The sequence below is a fragment of the Pleurodeles waltl genome, chromosome 6 (genome assembly GCF_031143425.1).
Source record: "Pleurodeles waltl isolate 20211129_DDA chromosome 6, aPleWal1.hap1.20221129, whole genome shotgun sequence".
In the NCBI taxonomy this organism is placed as follows: domain Eukaryota; kingdom Metazoa; phylum Chordata; class Amphibia; order Caudata; family Salamandridae; genus Pleurodeles; species Pleurodeles waltl.
The window spans coordinates 487639541-487661422 of NC_090445.1; the positions used below are offsets into that span (position 1 = coordinate 487639541).

General features: G+C 42.6%; 1 protein-coding gene across 1 annotated transcript in view; it reads right to left on the reverse strand.

The window, feature by feature from the left end:
* LAMB3 (laminin subunit beta 3) overlaps nucleotides 1-21882 on the reverse strand; it is a 179172-nt gene that overhangs the window by 147167 nt on the left and 10123 nt on the right. The gene's annotated exons all lie outside the window — the stretch shown is intronic.

Here is a 21882-nt window from a genome sequence, read left to right on the forward strand (position 1 = left end):
GGGTGCAAGGTCAAGTGATGATGGTTTGAGGTGAGTGTGGGTGCCACTGTGGTGAGAATTAATATCTCAGGACATTCATTCAGAGAAACAGACATATTGTGTAGTGTGTGGGGCAAGGATGGGTGGTAGCTGTTGAGGGACAGAGGCTTGTGTAGTGGAAGGGAGTAGCTGGAGCAGATGGGGGGAAAAGGTGTGAGAGTTTGGAAGTGAAGAGAGGGAAGTTGGGTGGAGGCACATGAGTTTAGGTGCATGAGTATATGGGGCCGAATAAGTGGACAATGTGAAAAATTGTCCAGGAGGATAGATGGGGAGAGTGGATAGCTCTTCTTGTTTGGGGAAAAGGGGAGAGGTTGAGGTTGGCATGGGAGAGCATCGGGTCAAGTGGCTGTGCAGGCCTGAAGATGGTAGTGGGAGTAGTGTATGAGGAATGGGAAAGATTAAGGGTAAATGGGGAGAGCAGGGGAAGGTAGGTTGGGTGGAAGAGGAGGAACATTGAAAGGAGGAGAGGGTGATAGGTGAGCTAGGTAGTTTGATTGTTGCTGGTATGATCTGCTAGAGGCGGGATTTCTCCTGGTTGAAGTGGTTGTTTCTTCAATTTCCCTAGATGGTGCGTGAGGACAAATGTGAGAACTGGTCTACGGTTGGGCTGCAGTATTGTGGGTGAAGCTCCAGCTGTGGAGATTGAGAGGAGAGGAGACTAGGCGGGTAGATGGGGGCAGGTGGGCCAAAGGGGAATCATGTACTTCCTGGGGCATTGGCCTTAAGGTGTTCAGGTGGATTTGAGGGGTGGGGGGGTAATATTGGGAGTGGAGTCCATTGGAGAGGCGATGAGGGTCGGAGTGTCAGGAGAGGGGAGCAGGGATAGAAATATATAGTCAAACAGCGATAGATAGGTGTCTTTAGCTTGAAACGTGACCTTACCGTTGTCGTATATAGAGATGGTGATTGATCCTTTGAAGCAGGCCGAAGGGGAGACTTTAAGCCGGTAGACATGTGTGATTCTGAAGGAGGATGTCACATTAAGTAAGTTGTGGGAAATGATATTTCAAGATGAGATTTTGTGGGTAAAGAAAATTACATCAGTTTTGAGCGTCCCATCCCGACTGCTGTAGTACTTATCAACAAAAAGGGTGTCATGGAATTGCTCGAGTGTGTTGTCTTTTAACCTTTTTACAGAGGCTTTGGAAAAGTTGGATGAGTAGATGATATTGTAGCAGTTGGCTCCAACTTTTATCCGCTTTGTAGACATTGTAGTAAGGTAGTTGAGGTGTGGTAGGGGTGAGTGTGAGGGAGCAAGGTAATGAGGGTGTGGTAAGGGAGAGTGAGAGGGAGTGGAGAGATCCACAGAGACCACGCCATCGTGGAGAAGGAAGAGGAAGCAAAGACGCATCACTTAGGGGTGCCCCGATGAGACAGATAAAAATAAAAGACAATAGCCAGAATTATTTTCTAGCTGAGGCTTTCAAGTTTGGCTCGGGACCACTTGGGAGAGCTGACTCACAGACAACATGAAGTAGATCACCCAAGGTCTGTATTTTAGCCATTAGTTATGAAACGTTCCAAGTAGCAAATATGAATAGAAAACAATTTAAATGTATTCCACTTCTGTAACATTGCTCACAAACCACATCCAGTAAAAGAGGCCAAATGATTGCACGTAGAATCCTTCTTTACTTTCAGACCGAATGCATGTTGACAGTTTTAGGTGATTTCCTTCAAAGAGGAAAGCAGACCTATGTCAGAGTAGCAGTCAGTGATAAATGCATCAGTGTACCTTAAAACAACACAAATATGGAGGCACCTTCATCATTTTGACTAAAATGCTTTCTAAGGGAATCATGATCTAGAAGGCTGACATATTCTCCATTCCACAAAGAGATGTCAGAATCAGGTCTGATTTCTGCATTGATCTCTCCCTTTGATTTGTAAACTATGGCATCACAATGTTGAGTTTCAGCCCCAAAGATGGGAATGTCTTGTTTTTGGTACTTTGCAAAAATCGATTGTGAAGCCCACAAAGGGAGGGATTCCGGGTCGAACCTCTAGTAGGCTCCTGCTGACATTTTCTATAATTAGCATCCCCATCAGAAGTACCGGGAGCACTCTGTATGAGGCCCAGAGTGTTCATATCTCTTGGTTACACTAACGGTCTTGCCACTGATTCGGGGATGTCTGGGTTGAACTGTTCCATCAAATATAAGCTGCCATTTTGAGACATTCTTGTGGTGACTGATTCTCCTTTATGTATCTTACAGAAGTAAAGGGACAGTAGCTCCTTTTTAATGAGATGCATTTTGTGCTACAGTAGGGACCCTTTAAAGTAGCAAGTTGTCGTTAAAGCACATTGCTGCCTTAGTGCCAGAAAGAGAAAGCAAGTGGGATGTAAATGTCCCACATTATGACAGAACTGTTGCAACTTTCTGCAATTTTTGCTTGACCTACTCTTGATGTATTTAGAGTGAATGTGAAACCAAAAGGCATTCGGAACATCTCAGGGCCAAAATATCTGTCTTCTCGTAATTTAATTAGGTAAACTCACCCTCTAAGAACTTATTTTCAATTCACAGAGCAAAATAAGATCAAAAGCATTAAAATTCTACACGTTTGATTTGTGTGTGTCATGGGTTTAACTGATACAAACCTTATCCTATTGTGAGACTATACAGTCATTCTCACTCAGCAACATTCCCAAAGATGCTGAAGATGACCACATACTGAGGAGTGTGGTGCAGCTTTGACTCATGATCTGCACCCCGCAAGCTCACTCTAACTTGCAATTCTGTTTTAAAAAAGCCAGGTTCGACTGCTAACACCGCTTTTGCCTATAAACAAATATCAGAATAATGTTTTTATTCAAGAACTTTGGCATGGCCATGGTATTGAGAAAGTCAGCCCGCAGCCCACCCCGTGTCGATAACTAAACTTAGAGTTATTTGACTGCAAAGTGCAGATTCATGTGCTGGCATATAGCCTAGTATTTTTCCATTTCATCAGGAGGATGCCCTTGACTTGCCATGTCAGACCGGCCACTGTCCTGACTGTACCATGTTTTCTGTCTATGTCTCGTGACACGCCCTAGGGTTGCCCTGGGGGTGGGTGGGCACTGCTTCTGAACCATTGGTTGGACGAGTGTCTGATTCCCTCAAGGAGAATCACAGTTCATTTGGCGCTGGTTCCAACTTTTAAAAAAATCGCTGGAGATCAAAAATGTTACTTTATGTTATGCTAATCCATCCTAGAGTGAACTCTGTTCTGCGATTTGCATATTTGTGTCTTTTTAAAAATAATAATGGTGCATGTTGCAGGGAGGCATTTTTAAACAACATAACTTTGCTTGAATTGGTGGAGTGCAAACCAAAGCTAACCACTTTTAAAGGCAGGTGGTGTAGGCCAATGATACCTCTATTCGTACCTCTCAACTCACTCTCTATTAGAGACTGTCAGGGGCAATCAAATAATTTAAACCCTCTTTGAGATCACTCACCTGAAAAACCTCCATCGCCCCCAAGTGTTTTTCATCAGAACAGATTTCAGTGGGCTCACCAGTCAAAACCACTAAATCTCACCCACTGTGACGACTCAATCAGCCACTGGTATCTGATATACAAGATCATTTGGAATTGTTCATGGAAATCCTCAATTGCCTCTGTCTTACTTTTCAGTCACTGCAAAGTTCTCTGCAGAAATACAAGGATGCTTCCCCCATTCCCTGCTACTCCTCTCCAGAAAGAACAGAAAAGGGGATCATGTAGACTAAACAAACATAAATACCAGAGTAGGCATCATAGGACCCTGGAACATCTGCAGCTTCTGATCCACTGCACCTGCTCTCCTCCATTTAACTGCAACTCAATGGCCCAAATAATGGTCCACGTCTCATTATATTGTGTGACTCTCACTGCCCCCAGCATGATATCAAGAATATGTACAAACTGGATGTGCCCCTCTTTGCAGCCAGACACAACATGAAATGCACTGCAGTGAATATCTCCAGCCATACACCTAATTGCCCTTGTGAGACTCTGTAGACTCATGCTGATTTCTTGTATGGGTACAAGTTTTGCCTCACTTCCTCTCACAGTCTCAAGTCATCAGCTAGTGCATGCAAGTGTGAATTTCAGAGTGTACTAGTTAGTCCACAAAGCTAAGAGCAATGAAACAACATCTGTTTTTTTACTATACACACGTCAATTTCAGCCTGAGTTCCATGCAGTTCAGTGCTTAAATTGTGCCCATGTTCAGGCCCAGCATTTAATTCTTACCAAACATACTTGTTCACGACATTCAACCACATGGTTTGACTCAGTCTTTTTTTTAGCACAGGGCATCAACAGAGTGCTTACCAATGATATACAGTACAAAAATTACAATGCCAGCGCATCTGGGATATTCTTACAACTTTAGGTGTCTTGGTGTAGTTCAAAATTTCACATTTGAAAGAGTGTGATGGCATGTTGTGGTGCTGGTAACAGCAGTGAGTAGTGTAAGCTGCAATGGCCCCCTGAGAAATACTATAAACCCTAGAACTTAATTTTGTACAAATTAAGCACTGACGCAGTTCCCGTATTCTGGGTACGGATGCTGATTCATGAGGAACACCAAAAAACAGAAGTACTGGCCACATGTACTAAGCATTGTCACAGCTGCAAATGCTCTGATTTGGGGTTTGACACATCAAAGGAGGTGGTAACCCTTCGTAAAAGAGAAGGGGTCCTGTTTGGAACCATTCCCCTTTGTGAAGATACAAATTGTACTTTTTTTTTTAAAGCAGCCCCACTCCATTAAGGAAAAGCGGCTGCATTTCAGAAAAAATATTTAAAAAGCGATCACAAACATGGTGGTCCTGCCCCAGAAGGCCACCATCCTCGTGATAAGTCACCAATCATAGGCAGTCACAATCTGAGACCTACCTCATGAATACTGATGAAGTAAGCTGAATTACAACCCACTACAATTGGGAATTTTTTAACTGATCTGTTATTACATAGATCAAAAGCGCACACTGGTTACTAAAATAAAAGTATCAATTTTTTACCAATATTTGCGACCAGTGTTTCGTACATATGGTGCTAGATCTTTACAGAGTTTACACATCCAGAGACAACCATCAAAGATGAAAGATTAATAATGTAGCTGCATACTCCCTCTATAATTTTACCTGACCCACTCTCAAGCCTGTACACACTGAGTGGAATTTACATCACTCTTTCAAAGTACATTGTGACAGTCCTGTATTTTGAAAGGTTCCTACCTTTTGCATTCTCTTGTACATGGCTCTCCTTTATTGCTCATAGTCCTGATATCTTGGAATTGTAATTTTCTGTGCTCATCTGAGCACTTTCAAGTCAATCTCCTCTTGCTTCTACTTCTGCTCAAAATCCGAGTGTGCTGTCAATTGTTGGCCTTTGTCTTTCACCTCACCTCATTATTTAGATCTAAATGCATCAGCATAACATGAAAGACAGTAGCTCATTATTGCACTCACTTGGTCACTACATTTGGTGTAATAACACACACTGTTGTCCATGTTGGTTGCTCTCTTGAAGTGAGCTTAACTGTAAGTTTCTAGTACATTTGCACCCCAACATGTGAACCTGTGTACATTTGCACTAGCATGAGGTGTGATAAAGTGGCAGATGCTGTGGGATATCACATTATACTGCTGGCCAGTGGTAACTGCCTGACAACATTTTCTTACAGAAGAGTTAGGCTGTAAGGAAGAGTGCCTTGGCTACTGATCGTCTGACCTACAACCTGTGCATAATTTGTAAAAGAATAAGTGCCTGTGTCCAAAGCTCTGCTTAGAAGACCACAGGTGGTACCAGCATGCTGAATGCCACAGCTGCATAGTCTGAAATCTCTCTCATGCCTCTTTATTCAACTACCAGACACTCTCTGGCCCTTTACCCCACTCTTGCAGGTCCCTTTGTGATCCTTTTCCGTCTTTCTCTTTTTTTTCCTTTGGGTATTTTCCCTCTCTTGTGCTCAGGAATTGTCAGATGAAAAAAATAAGTGCTGGTCCCCCAAAAAAGAGTGCCAGTGGGCCGCACCAGCAACCATCCTAGTACAAATTCAAAAGCCAATGGGTTAACATTTTGTGGCAAGCCACAAAGGACTGTCGAGGGTCTCAGTTGACCACTTAGCTGTTATGCAATATAGCTTTGCTTCAAGAGGTCTGGCCTATAGCCAACTGAACTCTAAAGAAACTTCTACTACCCCTTATTTGGAGTCCCAGAGTTCAATGACAGTCAAACTGTTACATTTTTTTAATTAATGTGCATATTTGAGTTGGCTCCCTCACAACTGCAGACACAATCACATTCATCTCCACTGCACTATATCTATTTCGTGTCTGCTGAGACATTAAAAAATGTTGGACGTTCATAATCAGGCATAGTTCAAGGGTGAAGAAACGGACACATTGGATAATAGTCAAATGGATGGAATTCAAACTGGGTCGTTGTGCTTAGTAAGGCTTTTTAAGATTTGTTTATTACTTTATTGTTTGCTACAAAATGTGCTGTACTTACTCTGGAACGCTGATGGGTAACCTTAGTGTGAAGCCCATACTCTCAGCAGATAGAGTCTTCCTTCTGGTGGAAAGCATGACAGTTACTGCCACCTCTCTATTGAGTAGCACAAAAATATTAGCGCTCATACTTTTGCCTAAAATAATAGCGCTTAGAGCTGATTGTAAATGCTAGCACAAAATTACCATTACCCTTTTCAAAGCAAAGGAACAGGCAGAGTTACTGCTGCCCACCCTAACAAACGATCAAAGGACGCAACAAACCCATCAACAGAAGAGCTAATGTAACTCCATTGCCCTCCATGAAATTCATGCAGCTTGCCCCTTACTCAATGGTTTTCATGTGCCGGAACGCGGTCATCAGGCTATAAGTTAATACTTCATGAAAGAAATACAGTGATATACATATTTTGAATATAGCACCTAGTCAAGAGGTGAGGCGTCGCCAGAACTATATCTCCTGCTTAAAAAAAACAGAAAGTAAGCCACAAAGCCCATCAATTCCTACATTTTCTATTTGGGATCCTCTAACAATAAGCTGTAAGACAAGCACATACTTTCATTGCAAATGTTTTAGATTATCTATTGTTTTCCACTACAAAAGATTTTACAGTACCACCTATAAGTACATATATATCTATATAAATAGGGAAGCAGCCTCAACAACGACACGGGAACAACGAGGTGCGTTGTCCACGAAAGCGGAACAACGCTTTCATGAACAATGACTTTGTCTTCCTCTACCTTAACCACGCATGTCGGGAACAACCAACATGGAAGGTTAAGGCAGAGGAAAACAGACTCCGGATCGGAGAGGACGCGCTCAGGTAAGTGGGGCTGGAGTAGGGTTGGGCTAGTTTTAGGGGGCGGGGTGGGATAATTTTAGGTTTTAGGGGCGGGGTGGGGAGGGTCAAGGTAATTTTAGGTTTGAGGGTCGGGGTTGGGGTAGCTTTAGGTTTTAGTGGCAGGGTGGGGGTTGCAGTACTTTAGGGGCGGGGTGGAGGGTTGGAGTAGTTTAGGTTTTAGGGGCAGGGGTAGTGGGTCGGGTAGTTTTAGCTCTTGGGGCAGGGTAGGGGGTCGCTGTAGTTTTATGGGCAGGGGTGGGGGGTGAGGGTAGTTTTAGGATTTGGGTAGGGGTGGGGGTTGGGGGCAGGGGTAGTTGTAGGGATGGGTGTTGGGGTAGTTTAGGTTTTAGGGGTGGGGTGGGTGTAGGGATAGCATTAGGTTTTAGGGGTGGGGTGGGGAGGTCACTGCAGCTTTAGGGGTGGGGTTGGGGTAGTTTAGGTTTTAGGGGTGGGATGGGTGGTCTCAGTAGTTTTAGGGGCAGGGGTCGGGGTCAGGGTGGTCGCATGCTGGAACCATCCATGCCATTCCGAGCATGTCTTTACCAGGAATGCCTTTGGAATAAAAAATCGTTGGTGAGGATTTCGTGATAAAAGCATTAGTGGTAACAACGCGTTGTTCAGGCATGCGTGGTTCCAGCATGCGTTGTTTGAACATATATTCATATACATATATAAGCAAGCAAATTAAATCATGTCGCAGTCAATTAAAAGCCCAACGTGCTAACTATGACATTAGGGAGACATGAAAGGCTTCTGGACACAGGTCTGAAATGGTTTATAAAAATAGAATGTGCAGAGGGAAGATCGGAGTCTGTGACATGTCTGAGTCTTGCGTTGACATGCATCCTTTCAGCGGCATCGGCCTGGATTACTTTCCAGGCCATTCCGCCGCCTGAATATTAAAGGGTCATATGTCAAGAATAACACGGTAGAATACCTCTAAAAAGCATGAATCCATCATTGCCTACGTCACACGTAAGGCTATGAAAGAACGCCATACTCAAAAGTATCTTAATAGCACTGCACACTGATCTTACATCAGTATTATCGCACACTGCTCATTTGGTGAACTGCAGTTCATCAATAAATCGTCTTACCTTGTGATGACACAGTACTACTGAGGCAAAGGAATACATTGCGTAACGAAACTGGAGGGGGGACCCCCTGCAAAGAATTTGGAGCCCCACTCCTACCCACGGGAGTCTGCGGGGACCTTTGTTACGGCAGTGCAGAGGATGTTAATGATGGGAAATATCGAGCAGTGCGCCAAAACCTTTCGCTGGAATAAGTCTCTTTCCTCTGTGGCTTCGGCAGGCAACAGCGCACTTAATTAAATCCATAAACTTTCAGAAAACCTCTTTTGTAGATATGCCTAATCGCTCCTAATGACCAGACTCCAATTCAAAGTGATGTTTGTTCTACAGATCAATAGTGCATATTATTCAAGCATCAAAAGGGAATTGAATTTGTATTATAAGCAAGAATGGATGTGATAGCCGTCTTTGTTCCAGGGGCACCTCTGCCTGAAATATCTACTTTTTCCGAAAATAAATGTTGCCAATTAACACTGATGAACGATAGCAATATAATGATGAGCAAAGAGGTGTGAAGGATTCCTCTGGTAATGTTTTCAAATCTCAGGGCAAAAGGCTGCACCAACAATGGGACTAGTTGTGCGCATTCGACTGCATGCCTAAGGGGCATCGATATATAGGAAAATGACTAGATGAGATAACAAGCAAGTTGATATCAAAGTCATTCACTCTCTGTCAAGAGCAATTTGAGACTTATGATTAAATAAGCAGGGATCCTATAATGAGCTCAGGTGCTCATTTGATCACTGAAAACGTAGACTAATGAGTGGTTCATTGTTATTTCCAGCATTGACTAGCCCTGGAATCCTCCCCTCTTAAGATTAATGGATGCTGGATAAATCCTAGCCTTCAGAAGAGCTTTATAGAGTTGCTCTTCCATAAACTGAATTCCATGATTTATCAAAAAGATTAGAGTAAAATGTACTTATCTGAGTACTCACCAGATAACAGGTAGAGCTCTTGGAAGCCCAAAAAGTTTGAAATGTACGAGTATCACCCTCACGTTTTTTCACCAGGTCAGGATTTCTTTCAGAATTTCAAAAAGTCAGACCTTTACATATAAATATAGCAGTAACCCTAAGGGAATTATTTTCTAGCATTGCCCCCTAAGTTTTAAGAAACGGGCTAAAAGTAATATCATGCTTCCAAACAACGAATTGAAATTCTGTTAGCGATGTTATGAGTCACCAACATAAACTCAAATGAGTATTCATTTATAACGAAAGCCAGCCGACTTTCACATTATAACATGTACATTCTAAAATTCAATCCACCACCAGCTATTCCAAATACCAAACTGGATTCCAAATCTGCATATCAAAATTAAAAACACCAGTGCTGCAATGTACCTAATGTACCAATGTTCAGCCTATTAAGATAGCCAAATTACAATTACAATTGTGCTGCACACGGATTAATCATCGCTAAAAAGGGGGTGTCAAACTATGAAAACAAAGGTTGGCCTCAGATCCAGTGACTTTATGTCCCAGCTTATTGCTCAAATCATCGATGTAGTTTTCATGGAAAGACCCGAGACAACGACGTCATACATTGTGTATGGGTTGCACACAAGTGGGGCGCCCATGGAAAGCTATTCTTGGTGCTTTACTCCTCGTTCTGTTCTAGTGTGTTCTTGCAGCTCCGTTCTTCGTGCATACTTATGACAGGCCGCATTGTACCACTGGTTAGTCATATTCAGTCAAAGGCTAAACACTCCTTTCTCTTCCCATGTGCATGACCCATGATTCATATCTTTTCCACGCCAGCTCGTACTGGGGCAATCTTATCTCACTCCACCATCGTCCAGGAACATTTACAAAAAATATATTTTCTAATGATTCGCGCCAAGCCTCCCTGTGGTACACTGTGGTACATTTATTTGCACAATAAATAAATAACTGAGGTAAAAGTGGTGACTCATCAAGTAACACACTGGGCAGAAGGGATACAGTAAAATAACTTGGTCTATCAATATGTGACGGGTCACGCCAAGCCAAAACGTTGCTTTTGTCTTTGGGTCCCCTACTTCCACCCGACATATGAATTCCCTCAAATTTCTCTAAAAAGCCCAAGTTTATCTCTGAGACGCCAGAAAGGGCAAAGCAAGCCGTATTACATCTGATATAACATTTTTGCTGAACTTAAAAATTACAGTGGGGTTTATGGTTATGGCGAAGCAGGACTACCACTGGTTAGAAAGCAGAACAGGACAGTATCGCATCTTTTTATCCAGAGTTTTGTCAAAAAGCCTTGTTTTTATTACAGTATGTTAGAAATTTTGGCAGACCGGCACTTATGTTTATTTCTGAGTGCTGGGTAGTATTTACTTCGATTTACAATACTTACTGTCCCTCATATATCAAAATAATTTCTGAAAATGCACGCTACAATGTAAAGATTTTTTGCGACACAAATGTAGATGAGTTATTTAACAATTCTTAGTTTCAATTACGGACATTTATTTAAAAAAATGAATAGCAAAGAAAAGGGCATTAACATTTCCGGAGAAATTGTATTTGCTAGTGTCTCGAGAAAGATACTGGGGTGTAATGAAGATGGGCAACGAAGGAAAAAGCTTGCCATTTCTAGTAGAGTTCAGGATAAGTATTAGTACCAGATTACAAATTATAGTACCAACTCTATTAGTATATGGCTAGATCAACCAACATTACTACAAAGCTTTTTTATGAATCTCCGCACAAACTCATCATCCATCTCAGCTAAACAGAGGCTATGTTTGCCATCTACAGCAGTGATGACATCACAAAACGAAGCAAATAAAAGAGAATGATTTTGGCATTAATAAATATCACTCTTGCTTGCAATCAGGAAATCGAGATACAGATTGAGAATTGTTTCATCTGTCCGTAGCACGATTCTGACCATTTTAAGACACCACTTCACTGCTTTCCGGCTAAGTTTGTGCAACATAAATTCCACTAGCATGCATACATATATGTTAAGACCCTAAAGGGCAATTCCAAACATGATTTGGCACAATAAAAATTTCTGGTGACCATTTACTTTTTTTTTCATCAAGCAAGTTTAGTAGCATAACAGATCAGTGAAAATAATGCAATTGAAATATAATAATGTAATTTACCATATGAACCTACTCATTTTGGTCCCTATGGAAAGACCAAAATTATGATGTCTTTACCAGGTAACCCGTGTCTTATTCACACAATCTATGGGGGTCATTTTGTCAAGACCGCCGAGGGACCGCCGTGCTGAAGACCGCCAGTGGTGGTGGTTTTCCACTCGGTGTATTATGACTGGTAACCGCCATGGTCATAATTGCAAAATGTTGACCGCCAGCCTGTTGGCAGTCTTACCGCTGCTTCTCCGCCGTCCGCCAGGGTCGTAATGACCCCCTATATCTAGTAAGACCCCTAAAAACGATCTAACATAAATACACACCCCTCATATACATTCACAGGGTGACCATAACTTCCATGGGACCATCCACAACATCCATATAATCTCATCAACAACAAAACCAACTACAATAACATACAAGCAACACACTATCTGTAAAACCGCACCACAAACAAGTGACAAACACAATATCACTTGCCAGAAAGAAACTAAATATCAAGACACAGCATGAACGTATGATCACTAGATTCCTCGATCGCACCTTCCCAACAGAACATTACACACGTCATTCCATCCGCCAGGCAACACAGCAGCTACAGCAAAATTACCATCCACAAAAGCCCCAACACACACACACACCTCTCAAACCTCAGAATTCTCTAAGCTAACAACTGTTCCTCCACCTAAAGCTGCAGCCAGCCCCACCAGCCACTCAAACTAATATCCCCTATGTCCCTGTTCCTATTTCCACACTAGACCACACATCCCCTTAAAAGCACAATGACATCAAGAAGAAATAAACATAACAAATAAAATACTAATGGCCTCCTTATGAGTTTGACGGTCCGTGGACTGCCATGGCATCAGTCAGACCTCCGCAACTTTGGCGGTCCGACTGCCGGATTACGAGTTTGGCAGTCAGACTGCTGGAAGACCGCCAGTGAACATCTCGCACCGCCATAGTCAGTGCAGAGGGAACCAAGGCTGTCCTGACCGCAGTGGCCAATGTTGTAGATTCCGGCATTGGGACTGCTATTGCTATTAGGACCTGCAAGACTGCTAAGCTTTCAATGGTGATCCCACAGCCATGGAAAGTTTGGTGGTCAGGCAGGTGAGAAACCCAAAATGGGAGGCCCCAGGAGGTACGGCCCTATGGAGGGTGAGGTGGGGGCTCATGTGGCCCCCCAAAAGTTTGGGGTTTAAGGGTGCACTGTATCCATGCACAACATGGTGCATGGGCACAGTCCATCTGTCGTGCCAACAGGTAGCGATGCATGGCCAGCAGTAGCTCCATTATACTGCCCCCTGCCTACCCCTGCAAGTCACAGCAGCCCTCAGGGGAATTCATAATCCGGCGGTCATGGTACCATCGACCTGGTGCCATTTGAAAAACTGCCACCATGGCGGTCCAGCAGTCTAACTGCCAAACTTTTAATGATGCCCTTACTTTTTAACGACAGATCGATGAAAAAAAAAATTGCTTCACCATTTCTGTCTACTCTCAGAAACCACACCAGACCTCATATTCCTTACAGAAACATGTCTCAGCAAAGACATTGCATCAACATGCTACACAGCCATCCCAGCTGAATTTTATTTGGTATCATCAACAATAATTGTATTGGCAAAATTGGAGAAGGCCTTGCTGTCACCCATAAAAAAAAATCATAAAAATAACATACATCGAATCCACACCATGGAAAGCTGTGAATCTTTGATGATAAGATGTCGCCCCACTTCAAATACCACTAATTATTTCTTCTTAATATATAGACCACCCTAATGCAATCTTTAAAGATGTCCTATTAGATACAGTGACCATCACGCATCAGAACAACCCAAACCTGTAAATTCTAGGAGGCGTCAACATAAAGTCACAAGAAGAATCTAACCACAGCTATCACAACTAACCTTGAGGCCTTTAACTGTCAACCAATTTTTTTCAGCTTAACACACTTCACTGGACACAACTAGGATGTCATATTGTCCACAGGGACAGACCACAGTTACAGGCAACTCCCCTGTAAGTTGAAGCAACGACAAGATCATCACCTCAGGATCAACACTCCTATCAATGACAACACTACTACAAAGACAAAAAAAAAAACAAACGGCACCCACTGAGACAGCAGAAAAAAATAAGAGGCAAATTTACAAGCCCTTGCGCCTCCTTGCGTCACCCTAACATCATTTTTTTTTACGCCAAGGAGGCGTAAAGGAGGCCCTCACAGTGCACAATATTTACAAAGTGGTGCAATAAATGCATTTAGCCACTTTGTTCCTTGCCATATCATAGCTGCCCAAGGTACAATGTATGCAAGGGGGGGCGTTCCCATGCAGGGAGGACCAATAAAATAGCACAGTGAAATTTACAAGATTTCACAGCAACATTTTTTATTTCATTTTTAATGCCTGATCAGGGCAGGCGTTAAAGTGACGTTTCCATAATAAGCTATGGCGATCCCCGTGATTTGCTGGACTTGTGCCTTAATTTATGGCACAAATCCAGCAAAGTGCCACAATAGCATCATAGATTATGATGCTATTGTGCTAACGTGCACCATGGTGCATTGTATAGTATATTCAGTGCTACCATGGTGACGTTAGGGGGAGCGCAGGGCAAGGCAAGAAAAGTGGTTCATCAGAGCTGGTGCACCACTTTCTTGTACATATGCCCCTAAGCCTCCACAAACGCAACTCCTATCTAAAAAAACCCTAATAAATATGCAACCTCAAAACATGCACACCTTATACAAGTGGCTCTCCACTGCTCAGGGCAAGCAGAAAAAGACCACATCCAAAGTTAACCACAAAAAGGAACACCACATGGATTAATGACAACACCAAAAGAATGAGAACACAATTCAACATGCTACAATGCAGGTGGAGAAAATTAAGAAACGAAAAATACAAAACCACACTATGGGCCATATGTACGAACACATTTTCCCATTGACACAGAATGGGAAAAACCCTTTGCTACATCTGGCCCTATGTCACTTTAACAGACTGTACAGAAGAACAATGAGAACCACAAAAAGATAAAACTACTTGACATGAATAACTGCACAGACTGCTCTTCTAAAAGATTCTAGAAGAAATCCGCAAATCTGAGTGCCAGAAACACCACAATCACAGGACTTCTGTGACAAAATATCTATGGAATCGATCTAAAAAATTTAAAAGATAGAAAATTACCTTAAGGAGAACACAGACACCACCACCCCTGTACATTCCCGAAATGCCATAGAAAGAGACAAATACCAATACCTACTTTTAATACTCTCCCACAAGAAGATATCCTTCGCATAACCTGTGCAAGGGAGGCAGCTAAAATCTTACCAAGTACCTGGAACTAGGTTGGCTCCCAACTGAGCTAAAAACCTCCTGCATTAGGGCACCAGTAAAAAAGAAAACCTTTGACCTGTCCGACCCAGAAAATTAAAGGCCTATATCGAATGGCCCATTCATTGAAAAAATATTTGAAAGAATAGTATTTATTTACTCAACTTTAGAAAATTACAGAAGAAAATTACTTGAAGTCCAAGAAAACAGTCTGACTTCGACCAGCAAGACGCACAAAGGCAGCCATTATATCCATTTAGGATGACCTAAAACTCAGGGTTGCCAAGGATAGAATGGCCACCCTAATGCTTCTGGATTTACCAGCACATTTAACACTGTCAACCACTCTGTGCTACTGCAAAAACTCCATTATGTCAGAATGTGTGAGAATGCTTCTAAGTGTCTTGCAGCAGCCTGATTTTTATTCAGTTTTCCAACAAGATGCTCCATTTCATCCGAACGTATGGGACTTTATTGGCAACCAATAGGAAAGATAATCAAACTTAGGATTCTATCTCTCAAACACAGACCTATCATTAAAGCTGCCCACTTCAAGGTTTCATCTCTCTCTCCTTACCTCTGAGAAATTTGAGATCCTCCCTCTCTGTTCTTCTTATCCCTCCCAAATAACACATGAATCGGAGAGGAGGTTGTTCCTTTGCAGTTTTAAAAACTAACCCCTGAGGCCAACTGCCACCTGAGCTCAGAACAGTATAGTCCAATTCTGACTTTCTGAAAGAATTTAAAACATGGCTTTTCAAAACTCCCTAGTTTATATGGGCTACTTCCACCTGTCCTGTTAAATTCAGGCCTTAGCATCTTGAAGCTCATTTCCTTGGGTATAAGTTGCACCTCATAAATCGATTCATATTTACATTTACTGCTTGCATCAGAGACAAAGAAAATACGGTTTATGGTTGTGTGATGAAACCCACTTGCCTTACAACGCAGTCCTTACCCCAACTGCAACGTTACTACACATTACTTTACCACTAAAGTTGTTACAACGACTTGCCAGAAGTGGTGCTGGACTTTGGAATAGTATAAATTACTATTCTGACTCCAGTCTATGCAACAGTACAGAAGGTGTTGGACTTATAAATCCTGCACCAGTCCAACAACGCGCCCACTAAAGTAAGTTGTTAGTAACGATTGGTGGGTTAAAGTAATACATGGTAACATCACAGTCGGGGTAGTGACTGCATTGTAAATACAGTTAATTGGTGTAACTGCAGGGTGAAGGATGTTTGCCACGGTTTCCCTACTATTTTGCACATCAGCTCCTCACGCCCAACACTGTAGCGTTTGACAAAGGTACATAATATCACCTATGTTGTTCAACATCTATCTAAACCCCTTACCAAACATGATTAAATCATTCAACCTCACCTGTTACCACTCATTCAAAAATGGAAATGCCTTGGCACCATCAATACATATATGCTGAGCAACCACCTAAACTTTAACACTGAAAAGGCAGAGATCATATCCCACGGACAATTACAAAAATATCAGCATATTTCCTCATGGCCCAAGGAACTCAAAGTCCCTCCTACAATCTCAAGAGAGGTTAGAAACCTAGGGGTAACCATGAATTCAGATCAGTCCTTGATACCATGTCAAGACCTTCAAAAAGAGGGCCTGCCATACCTTAGATACCAAAAAGACAAGCAATACTCACACCTATAATCTCCAAACTGGATTATGCCAACAGCCTGTACCTTACTGCACCCTGACTCATTATTCCCAAATTACAACTAGTCCAAAATGTTTTAACCTTTTCTCCGCCTTCACCCAAGAGAATGCAAGATTCAAGCCCTGGAGTCACACACTGGCTACTATACCAAAAGAGCTTTCCAAGGAAAATTACCACAATACCTTCCAGTTAACTTCAAGAAATAACAATTAAAACAGGATTCTGCACTTCAGGCTTGCACCACAGCTCACTATAACATCTTACCATAAGAAATCCATAGGAAGCACTGCTTTCTCAGTACAAACTGCCAAGCCCTTGAACTCCCTACCAGTCAAGATTTGAAGTATTCAGGAGGATATTTACTCTTCAGCAGACAGTTGAAATCATCACCATTTCCAACATACCTATAACATCCTGTAACCCTGGAACAGAACCCAGAAAGACAATTGTACCTTCAAGTAGAATTTTCTGTTTATAGCCCACAGATACGTAACCACTCAAACAGCACAATACTTTCTATATCCAGGTAAGCTAAGAAGGGCTGCCCTGTGGTTAGCATGAGCTTTATATAGCAATGTGAATTTATATGTAACCCTTCTGGCCCACCCTAATAGTAATACCATAACAGTGAGCGGCCAGCAGTCAACTAAAACGTAAATCTCTTACACTCATATAGGAAAATCTGATAGGGTCTTGTCTATCACCCGGTACTGTATCAACCAACAAACCGATTATCACTAACTGAACATGCAAGGAATAACTGAAGAGATTTGCCACATATCACCTGGCAATCAGAGGAATTAAATTTGGTCCACAACTGAGGGTCTCACCTGACTCACACTATGACCACTTCTTTACATCCCACAATGGCAGTCAGACATGAGGCATGAGATGACAGCAACACACCCAATCCCAGTAGATCTCCTTCACCATTTTTCTCTCCAAGTACGCCTGCTCAGGACCCAAAAAACTTTAAACAAAACATCAGGTTCGACATCCCAGTGCAGTAACCCGCTGAGTAGCCTATGATCATAAGAAATATGATAAAGCTATGTGCAGAGTTGCTCAAAGCTGCCAGCTTATTGAAAACCATAAACTGCGTATCTGCCTCTCATACCTCTTTATCTAAAAATGTATTAAGCGCTGCATCCCATAACACAATAACCACAGCTCGTCAGTCATCATGCAGCACATGGAAACATTTCCCACACTGGAGCAAAAAAAAACAGGCAATGAGCTCCCAACCACACACCCTACACGGCGTACCTTACTTACCATGTAAGGATGAGCTTCAGTGCCCCACACAGTGGTAGTAAGCACTATATCAATGCTACAATACAGTAAAATGAAATCAATACACTTTGGCCATTTCCTACTGAGTGGTGGAAGTTACAGAGCCACTCTATTATTTTCTAGGGAGGCCCCATCATTTTGGCTACGCAATGGCACCCAGTAGCCATGCAAGCCAACAAATATTTCGGTGAATTGGCCAATCAAATTTGCAGAAAAATACCAGAGAGATACAGATTTAAAATGCAGATTCCACTGTATATAAACCCATAGGGTTGTACAGAATCCCTAGTGTATTTCTCCCACTTTGCTCAGCGTGAAACTTGTTTGCCACCTCTAATTCTGAGTTGTTTTATAATCAGTTTAAGCTGGGGCCCCCATACTTCTCCTTCCTACCCCAAATCCAGCCCCCCAAAGTCTTCTCATAGTTACAGACTCCAGACTATGGTTTATGGAAAATATAGACCTTTCATCTCCGATTACTGATGTGTAAAGGAAAACTTTTGTCTGAAACTCACGCACGGGCAGATAAGTGAGAGTTGCAAAACAGTGCTCGACAGTTACACTACAGCTTGGCACTAAACCCAGACAGTACACAGAGGCGAAGGCAGAGGGAAAGCCGCCCGAGTGCAATGCCCTCTGCGCCTATTACAAAACAGCCTGAACCACAGTCTACCGCCAGGAAAGTGAAACCACACTGCAACATGTTAGAGGCGATCTAAAATTATCCTTTGTGGAGAATAGGGCGTGCAAACAGAGGTTATGAAAAGTTACCAGCATCTTTATAGAAAGTGGGTTAGTTTGAGATGATATGGTTTAAAGTCAATACAAATTCGGCTACTTCTAACTGTGTAAGGTTAGCTACAAACTGATCAGTAGCACTTTGGGGGAGTCGCACATTTTTCACACCTCTTTCTTGCACCAAAACGGGCATGTCACAAAAAGCATTCCACTCACTCAAAGTACCACCGGAGCAGGCAGCACAATCAGCAAACTCATTCTACCATACTCATACCATAAACACTTCTCTGTAATAAAGAAATGAACCAATTGCATGTCCCAGATTGAAATCAAAATAATATATCCACACTTCCAGCACTTGTCACGTCTCAATTCAGTATGGTGCATATAGCAATAGCTATGGATAAAGATTCTTGGCCAAAGCTAGACACTGTTCTGGGGGTCATTATGAGTTTGGTGGATGGAAAAGGCCGTCCACCAAACTCCCGCAGTCAAGTTACCACCAGTGCAGTCCCCTTCCCATGGGCCCCATTAAGTGTTTCCCGTTGGGTCAGTGGGTGGAAACAGAATTCCCACCTATTGGCCCAGCGGGAAACGGCCTACAACATTGACACCAGCTCATAATAGAGCAGACGGCAATGCTGTAGTGCGTAGGGTGCATGGGCAGTGCAGGGCCCCCTCTGGGACACCCTGCATACTGTCTCTGCCAGCCTTTACATGGCAGGGCTACTGCCATGTAATCACCAGCAGAGAAGGGACTCGTAATCCCCAGGGCAGCACTGCTTGCTGCGCTGCCCTGGTGGATTAGGACCGCCAGTACCGACAGACCAACAAAATGTCGTGATCTGGCGGTCCGACAGTGGCGCGACCGCCGCGGTTGTAATGTGGCTGCCATACCCTTCCTCTAGATGTTGGCGGAGGTATTCTGTCAACGTAGCCAACAGGGGCTCCATCAACAGAATACACAAGGTCCGCCTGTGTGTAAATGAAGCGGGCCGACACAGGGTTTGAGGAACAGTGTACTCCATCACGCTTACAGTGGAATACCCTGTCTGGCAACATCTCAATCTATGGGCCCCGTCCTGGATAAAGTACGAACAGAGGCTTTGATAGGAAGATAGCAATGGAGCTGTAAAAATTTACAAAACCAATGGGAGAGAGAGAAAAGCGTAAACTATCTTTCTCACTCCAGTCTCCCACCACCGACATTTTTCAAAGTCTTCTTAGCCGCCTTCGCTACCAAGGACAGACCTACTCTAAATGCTACGAGCAGCAATAATGTATCTGTTTGGCGACTGCAAGTAACTTATCATAGTAGCCCAGTTTACTTTTGTAACCATTGACTGAAAAATATACCGTAAATTTAGTAATATTTAACTGAGGAAAATAGTGCGATGGAGAAAAGTAGGGTATAATGTTGTAACATAACACATTCCAATGCAAAATATGCACGTCTGGCCAGTACAATGAATGCCCTGGTAGCACACATGGAACCCTTGCGGGAACAAAAAACTAAGGACAATTCAAACTGTGCTTACAGTTACTGGCTCACCATGGCAGCTCTCAATTAAAGATTCCCATGGGGCAATGCAGGAAATTAATCCCACGCGCCTTTTGCCCGAGTGACCAGCTGGGTCCAGACACGTTTCATAAAATGAGTCTGCCGGCCACGTCACCATAACCCTCATAGTCTGTGCAGAGGGCGTATGTGCCATCACAGGCCGGAAATGATGAAAGGCCACGTTAGAGGGTCAATCTGTAACAAAACGTATTCCTTAAATATGCAATTGCTATTTTGGCGTGTTTGTGAGGAGTACAGTGCAGCAAACTCAAATGAAGTGTGAAATTATGTCATATAATTCAAATGTCGTCAAAATATTATATGAATACATCATGCCATGTGACTTTACATTTCAATGTATTATGATATATTATGATGTTTAATATAGTGTTAGATATGGATGCTCAGCCACCCCATATAGCTATTTGGCATTTTTCAGCCAAGGGCTGACTCAGATTGGAGGGTGGTCCTAAAGGGGAATTGAGACTGTTAATCTCAACCTGTGGCTCCTCACACCACAAGTGAATTATGCTCTCTGACCCTGTGAGCATTTGTTACAATTATTAAGTGGAGTATTACTTGCTCTTCTTCTTTGAGGTTTGGTGCTGGTTGTGTGTTCGCACGCTCATACTTCATGTCTGTACTGTCCTCATGATTACTAGCTACTGTTTGTATGTTATCGCCAGTGGATTCTCCAGGAGGGGGGGAGGGGGGGAGCTCTGGTCTTGAAATTTCCTTTCAAGTACAAGAATGTACTTGATGATACGTGTTGATGCTAGCTCCAGCGAGTCTTTTCATTACTCAATATGTTAAAAAGCATATTCATTGCCACCTACATTACAGCACGGGGTCCAATCTAATGCGCCATAATGCAAGAGGAAAATGTAGGTCTTAAGGACAACCAACCAAGTCAGGAAAGGTCTAATTTTGGCTCCCAATCAAATATGAGATGAAATGTAAGTTGGCCTGCCTGAGGTAAACACCTACATACTACGTACATCACCTCAAGAGTAGTTCAAAATTTAAGTGGCAGCCTACAGCTGAACACATTCATTAGACAATAAGAATTATGATTGTGGCAATCCCTAGGGTTCCCCGAGCTACCTATGGAGGGAGACGTTTTTTTCATTTAAGTGGCAAAAATGTCTAGCAAACACAGCATTATATTCCTGCTAGACCACTAGGTTTTATCATTTGGCCAAATGGAATACTATCAATCATCTACTAGGATGCCTTTCCTTCTGGTTTATCGTCCGTGCCTGAAGGATATCTGTTTTTAATGTAATTTACTAGTACTTCAATCAATACCCCCAGAATCCTATTACGAAGGCGTTATTTCAATACATTGACTATAGTTGCACTCAACAGAAAGGCAGAGCTTCTTCTCTGGCTGGCCATCACCCTTGAAAATATCTGCCTCAGAAAAGAAAAATAAACAATTTCTGCTGTTTTAGGGTTAAGCAACCCGGAACAATTTGAGTTAAGTTATTTATTGGTTTTCTTTAAACAATGAGATTTTCGCTTCAAAAGGCAGTTCAGAACTGTACATGGCAGGGGAACTATGTACAACAGGCAGCACGTAAGGGGTACACTTCAAGAGTTTTACGTGATTAGCTGTCAGAGAGGTTTGACGTGGCAAGTTTATATACTGCATTGTATTGTATTGCACCGTATTATATTAT